The sequence below is a fragment of the Vitis riparia genome, chromosome 18 (assembly GCF_004353265.1).
Source record: "Vitis riparia cultivar Riparia Gloire de Montpellier isolate 1030 chromosome 18, EGFV_Vit.rip_1.0, whole genome shotgun sequence".
Lineage (NCBI taxonomy): Eukaryota > Viridiplantae > Streptophyta > Magnoliopsida > Vitales > Vitaceae > Vitis > Vitis riparia.
Genome location: NC_048448.1, coordinates 24,895,009 through 24,903,003, shown reverse-complemented (window position 1 = coordinate 24,903,003; position 7,995 = coordinate 24,895,009). Strand labels below are relative to the sequence as shown.

At 31.7% G+C, this 7,995-nt stretch overlaps 1 pseudogene; it reads right to left on the bottom strand.

The window, feature by feature from the left end:
- Positions 1-2,954: 2,954 nt before the first annotated feature.
- Positions 2,955-5,603, bottom strand: LOC117906971 (annotated as a pseudogene).
- Positions 5,604-7,995: the final 2,392 nt, after the last annotated feature.

Genomic DNA, 7,995 nt, shown 5'->3' with positions numbered 1-7,995 from the left:
AAAGGTTCAAGATATCTTATGATAGATGAAGAATCAAAACCTACATAAACCCCAAGTCTTCGTTGGGGACCCATTTTAGTGCGTTGTGTAGGTGCAATTGGTACATATACTGCACAACCAAAGATTCGTATATGAGAGATATTTGGTTATTTTCCAAGCACAAGTTGTGAAAGGGAGTATTCATGGTAAGTTGTAGGTCAAATACGGACTAAAGTTGCAGCATGCATAATAGCATGTCCCCAGGCAGAAGTAGGTAATTTGGTTTTCATTAGTAATGGTCGAGCTATTAATTAGAGGCGTTTGATGAAGGATTCTGCTAAACCATTCTGGGTTTGAGTATGAGCAACAGGATGCTCAATATTTATCCTTACTGACATGCAATAGTCAATGAATGTTTGAGAAGTAAATTCGCCAGCATTATCAAGACTTATTGTCTTAATTGGATAATCTGAAAATTGTGCTCGTAATTTGATTATTTGTGCAAGGAGTCTAGCAAAGGCTATGTTACGTGTAGAAAGGAGACAAACATGTGACCATCTAGTAGAAGCATCTATTAAGATCATAAAATAATGGAATGGTCCACATGGTGGATGGATAGGCCCACATATGTCCCTATGTATTCTTTCTAAAAAGATTGGTGACTCAGATATGACTTTAGTAAAAGATGGTCTGATTATCAATTTACCTTGTGAGCAGGCAGCACATGAGTATTCATTGGGCGAAAGAATCTTCTGGTTCTTTAGTGGATGCCCATGTGAGTGTTCGATTATTCGATGCATCATTGAAGACCCTGGGTGACCTAGTCTGTCATGCCAAAGGACAAAAACTTTTGGGTCGTTGAACTTCTGGTTCACGACAACATATGATTCAATAGGTTTTATAGATGTATGATACAACCCAGAGGAGAAAGCCGGGAGTTTTTCCATTATAAGCTTCTGGCCAGATATAATGGAAGTAATGTAAAGATATTCTACATTATCTTCATTCATAGTTTCAATATGATATCCATTTCTGCGATATCTTTAAAACTGAGCAAATTTCTTCTGGATTTGCTAGAATATAACACGTCATTTATATGGAATCTAGTTCTATTTGGCAACGTTATGTTTGCTCTTCCAGAGCCTTCAACTAAGTTTGTAGTACCAGATATGGTACTTACATTAGCTTTTATTAATGTCAATTCGAGGAAATATCTTTTATCTCGAAGAATTGTGGACGTGGTCGCACAGTCCGCGAGACATACATCATCCTCATTCATCTTGAGACCAAATAACACATGGATTTCAGATATAACAAAAAAACAAGGCATAATGTAAATAACAAAATAAATCAAATGTAAATATAAGACATAATAATATATTATTTTATATATAAAGTAACATCAATCAATGTTAATTTTTTCATCATTTATCAAATGGTCTGTTTTTTCATTGGGACCTCCAAAGAAATCAATGTCATAGTAGGTTAGGTCCAATCCATCACCATCGATAAAGTTCATCTCTATCTCTTTTCCTTTAGCTTTTATTGATGCTTGGTAAAGGTCGACCAAATGTTTGGGCGTACGACAGGTACGCGACCAATGCCCCTTCATACCACATCTATAACAATTATTCTCATGGTTCTTAGGAGGTTTATCTTGTAAACGATTCCCATTTTCTTGTATTGTCTCAGTATTGTTCCACTTCTGGTGGTGTAATGAGGCTTTCATTTTCTGAGAATTATTACTATAAGAACCATGGTATCGAGGATTTCTTCCACAACCACGACCATGTCCTCGTCCTCGTCCACGTCCACGAGTTTGGGAGGATATTGCATTCACTTCAGGGAATGGTTCAGATCCAGTTGGACGAGACTGGTGATTTCTCATCAAAAGCTCATTATTTTGTTCAGCAACAAGAAGACATGATATTAATTCAGAATATTTTGTAAATCTATGCTCTCGATATTGCTGCTGCAGGAGCACATTCGAGGCATGAAACGTAGTAAAAATTTTCTCTAACATGTCTTCCTCTGTGATTTTTTCTCCATACAGCTTTAATTGAGAGCTGATTTTGAAAAGTGCAGAGTTGTATTCACTAACAGTTTTAAAATCTTGCAACCTTAGATGCATCCAATCATATCGAGCTTTTGGGAGAATCACAGTTTTCTGGTGGTCATATCTTTCCTTCAAATTACTCCATAGAGTAAAAGGGTCATTTACCGTAAGATACTCATTTTTTAAACCTTCATGGAGGTGATGGCGAAGGAAAATCAATGCTTTTGCGCGATCCTGCAGGAATGCTTGATTTCCTTGTTTGATCGTAGCTCCAAGGTTCATTGCATCAAGATGTAATTCAGCATCAAGGATCCAAGATAGATAGTTCTTTCCCGAAATGTCAAGTGCCACAAATTCGAGTTTTGTGATATTCGACATTGTCAAATAACTTCATATATATGACAAAATAATATTATTAGAATCAGTTATAATAACTTGATAGCATTGGTATAACTTTGATTATAAACAAAATCAAATAATTTGTTTATAACTTTTAACAATATGTAACAAAACAAATCAACAATAATGTAAATATGTAAAATTTTATTCTATATAAATAACTTCAAGTTTAAGATACGAGAATTACCTTCAGAGCAATTCGTGCTGATAACGTGTTGTAAAACAAGGACAAATATAATGCAAATCAAAGTAGTAGAGATAAAATATATCTTACTTTGATATATAATATGGAAGAAGGAATCAAGGAAGAGAATTGAGAAAGTGAAAGAAAGAGAGAGAGAGAGAGAATGAGAGGAAGAATTTTCTTTCTTTTCTCGGGATGCTTTTACATGGGGGGGTAAGAAGCCTTTTATAGGCTTCATAATATGAACTCCCATTACTCATCTTAAAGATGAGTAAATGGAGTTCATAATGACCATCAATGTGGTCATTCATTACTTTTCATTTACAACACCAAACATGTTTTTTTGTTTTACTTATTCTTAAAAAACTTTTTTTTTATTATTAACTCAATCAAACATACCTAAAAGAGTTGTCAATTTTGGACCCAATACAAATAAAGGCGCCTCTATCTTTAATTCTTCATAGCATCTTATTCTAATTGATGACCATTCATGTAATCAGGACATCCACTCCACTGAGAAGCACGCCAAGTGAAAGATGGAGGATTATTTATGAAATTCCATGACCGCAGAAAGGCAACTGTAAACACAACAAGCCACTCGGAAGTCTGAAAACCCAGAACCCTTGCACAAGGCCTCGAACTCTCTGGCAGTCCTCTCTTTGCCTCCGTGTAGCAGTAACATGACATTGTCGAGCTGAGCAACATACTGAGAGCCAATGCTTGGCTCTGGTGCTTCTGCCATTATTATGTCTATCACTATCACCTTCCCATTTTTCGGTAATGATTCATAACAATTGCGTAAAAATTTTAAGCAATGTTCATCACTCCAGTTATGGCATGTATCCTGAAACATCAAATTCTCATCACTTGTCTCCCAATTTCGGTTAAGTATGAGTTTACCACACATAATATGAATTTTCAAGTCCCAATATTAAAGAGTCTGACTTCACCTTAATCATAATTGCGTCTGCTTTTGGAATCCTAACTAGCATGCTTCCTCCTACATGCTCAATACCTGCAGCATAGAATTTGACATTAATTTCATTTTTAACAAGCAAGTTTACATAAGGGAAAATGTGAGAAAGTAGGGCTTGTGAGTGAAGAAAATGATAAAATTTTGATCAAATGTAAGTATTTCATAGACGTAGTATCATGCTGGACTATTCTTTGAATGGGAAAAAGAGGTTCAAAAATTGGGACGGAGAAGAAAATTTTTAGATAGCATATATTCTAAGTTGTCGACTAGGCAGGCAGCATCTAAGTCTTCCAACTATGATCTAATTAGCAATCAATTGCATAATTTGTGAATAATCAACCGAGGACCAACCATTTGAAAAGCCTTGTTAACCAGATGAACAAATGAACCAACCAACTTGTTACTGGGATTGCCTCTAGCTAGAACTGATGGTGTGGAAAATAGCGAGAAGCAAAAGTTTATTTAGGCCTTGTTTGGTAACTGTTTTTATAAACAATTTTGAAAAATAGTTTTTAATAACAGTTTTTGAAACTGTTATATAATGTTTTGTAGAACAAAAATCTGTTTGAGAACTTAAAATTGTTTTAAACCTATTTTTAATATTTTGAAATATGTTTTAAAAATAATTTTTATGTTCATAACTTTATTTTTAATCATTATATATGTTTGTATAATTGTTCTTTAAAACAACTTTAAAAAAAAAATTGAAAGCAGCTAAAAGAAGTAATCTAAAAAAAAAAAAAATAGAAAACAGTTTTTGATTGCCAAACGTATTTTTCTGTTTTTTTTATTCTAAAAAGCAAAAAACTGTTGTTGAAAACAGTTGTAAAATAGGGTCTTAGAGTTCATTTGATAGTGATTCTAATAAATCTTTTTAGTCTAAAAAATATTTTTTAAAAAATATTAGGTATTTGGTAAAATTTATTAACATTTTTAAAATTTTGAGAAATTAATTATAGTGTTGAAAAATCATGTATAGTGTTTTTTGGAAAAAAGACTTGATAGGTGATCTTTATAAAAACATTTAGGAAGAAAACACTTCTATTAAAAATACTATGATTATAAATACTCTCAAACACACTTAGTAAGAGATGAGAAAAAATAATTAATTATTACCCGGATAAGTTGGTGCAGTTTGCACAACATGTGGCAAATCAAAGTTGATGCCTTTGATGGAAGGATACTTGGAAATGATCATGTTAAGGTTTGCACCGGTTCCACCGCCCACGTCCACAAGTGATGCTAATCCCTCAAACCCCTGGTAGGTCTCCACGATTTTCTTCATGATTATGGTGGAGCGACCAACCATTGCCTCATTGAAGGCCCTATTTAGTGTCGGGTCCTTGTCCATGTACTCAAACATACTCATCCCGTGGACTTTCTGGAATTGATTACCACCTTCAAGAATGGCGTCCTTCGAGTGTGGCCTACACATTACATGATGATAATTAGCATACTGTAGGAGATGATGGAGATATTGTGCAGAACATGCTATTGTAAACTGTAGGAAATATTTTGCAGATCAAATTTGAAAGAAATATGCCTGAAAGATAAAATTAGGGTGAAAGTGCAGACCAAACTTCCCTCATAGCTCGGTGGGAACCCAGGGTCGATATGGAAGCCAAACAACTCCCATCATCACTCCTAAGAAAGAATTTACAAACGGGAGTGAGACCATAAAGCCTATCAACTCTGCCATCTTCGAGTGTGCGCAGGCTGTAAGATAGAAGACCGTGACTAGCAAAATAGACGCAGCATCCGATCCATAAAACAAGGTGCACTGGGGTTTTGGGTGGGAAGCTGGGATGCGATCTCAGAGGGTGAGACATAAGCACCAGGGCCTGCTCGAGCGATGATCTCAAACAGGTTTAGCTCAACCGCAGTGTTCAAGATCGTGGGGAACACATGTGAACTAGCAAAAAGCATAGCTTGGATACATGATTCATCCTCTTCGCTCATCCAACGATATGCCTCATCTTTTTTGAGACTCATACTTTATCGCTCTCTCTCTCTCTATTAATTTACTATGTTTTGGCCTCTACATCTTCTATATATAAGCCAAATGACAACTAATATTCAATATTCTTACCTAGAAAAATTGGTATCTTACTTATGCAACTAAAAATCAAATTTCATGATTCATCCTCATCCAATGATTTGCCTCATCTTTTTTAAGACCCATACTTTATTACTCTCTCTCTCTCTCTCTATATCTATCTATCTTTTTTGGCCATATAAGCCAAATGACAACTAATATTCAATATTCTTACCTAAAAAAATTGGCACCTCTATCTATCTTTTTTGGCCATATAAGCCAAATGACAACTAATATTCAATATTCTAACCTAAAAAAATTGGCACCTAACTTATGCAACTAAAAATCAAATTTCATGATTCATCCTATTCGCTCATCCAACGATTTGCCTCATTTTTTTTGAGACTCATACTTTATTTCTCTCTCTCTCTCTCTCTCTCTATTAACTTACTATGTTTTGGCCTCCATATCTTTACCTATAAAATTTGGTTCCTAACTTATACAACTAAAAATCAAATTTCAATCCTTCACATTATGGTATTGATCAATTTTTTTCCAATATGGTTATGTTCTCTTTCTTTGATCATGTTGAGCACCACATCCTCCAAAAAGGCCATGAGTGTGTGGTTGAAATTAAGGAGTCTTTATATTGTTAGGAAACGGTAAGCATAATTACTATGGATCTTTTATATTTTTATCACTTATTAAAATTAGTTATAAAAATAATTTAAGATTTATAATAATTGAAAAATATTTCTAAACATATAGTAATTTAAAAAAAAATTAAAAAGTTGTTTTCTGAAAAAATAATTTCAATATAAATTTTAAAATTATTTTTTAAAAGATACCTTCTAATTATTTACAAATATTATCATATATTTAAAAATATTACCATATTTTAAAAAATAATTTTTTTTTTTGAAACCCCCATGATGGCATTTATATTTTTCCACTCTTATAACCTTGTGTCATTTTCTATTACTTATAGTTAGAGCTTGTTTGACAATGATTTTAAAAGATATTTCTTATCTTTTTAATGTCTGAAAATAACTTTTTTAATAAAAAAAATTTCATGTATTTTGGATGTTTGCTTTCTAAAATTACTATCAAACCAATTCTTAATAGATGAGAGTTATCACTTGAAGTCATCCTCTCATGATATCACCTATCAAATATTATTATTTACAAGAATAGTTTGTGTCAACTCTTGGTTTAGGCTACTTTTGTTGGCTAAGGCAAGAAGAGTTAGTGTTAGCTCTTGGTCTAGGCTATTTTGTTAGTTAGGCTGGCACATATCTATATAAATTGGCATGATGAGTCAAATTTAACAATGTCTGAATTTAACAATCAGCTTTTCTTTATCTACAAGCCATTTAGATAAATTTTTATTTTGATCTCTTTAAATCACTTCTATTTTTTTTCTTTTAATTTAAATTCATGGACTCCAATAATTACATTGACAATACATCTAATTTTGTATGATATTTATATGCTTTAAATACAAAAATTATTAAAAATAAATAAATGAGATGTTAAATATGATTTATAATGATATTAGAAGGATGACACCTAACATAAAATAGGAGTTTAGTGATAAATGAAAAATAAAAAAGAAGTAAATATATAAGAAACATATGTTAAGATGGAATTTAATTTTTCTTTATTTTTTAATTATAGATATAGCTACTTAAGAGAGGTTATTTTAAATTATAGTAGTAAGATAAAAGGATATGAAACTGTGAGTGTTTGATAAAACTCGATGTTTATTACTTAATGACTTAAGTTGACTTTAAATTAAATTGTTTTTAAATTGTTGACTTAAAACTTATTACTTATTTTTGCTTTAACTATTAAAGTTATTTGATAAGGTTAAATTATCATTTTTTTAAATTATCAAATTGACATATTTAGCGTTATTAATTCTAACTAACATTTATCCTCATTAATATTAAGTAATAAATTTATTTTTTAAACATCTATTATAAAAGTATTATAAACATATAAAATTCTATACAATAAAAGATGAAATAATATTTTACCACTAAGTAAATATACAACATAATATATCAAAATTAACATTAAAAAAATCAAACAATATGTTTAATTTATCAACCATTGAAATTATAAAATAAAATAAAAAGTGCAAAAAATACATTTATCAATTATTTGATTTTTTGTTTTCAAGACATTTATTTTCTTTTACTTTTTTCTCTCTATATCAAAATTTTCAAAAATTAAACATAACTCTAGCATGTAAATAGTGAAATTGAGCTTTATATTGAAAAAACACTTAGAATTATTTTGAAATAGAAATCACAGGCCATCCATCTAACACTTCTATAGCCTAACTCTCACTATATTTATTC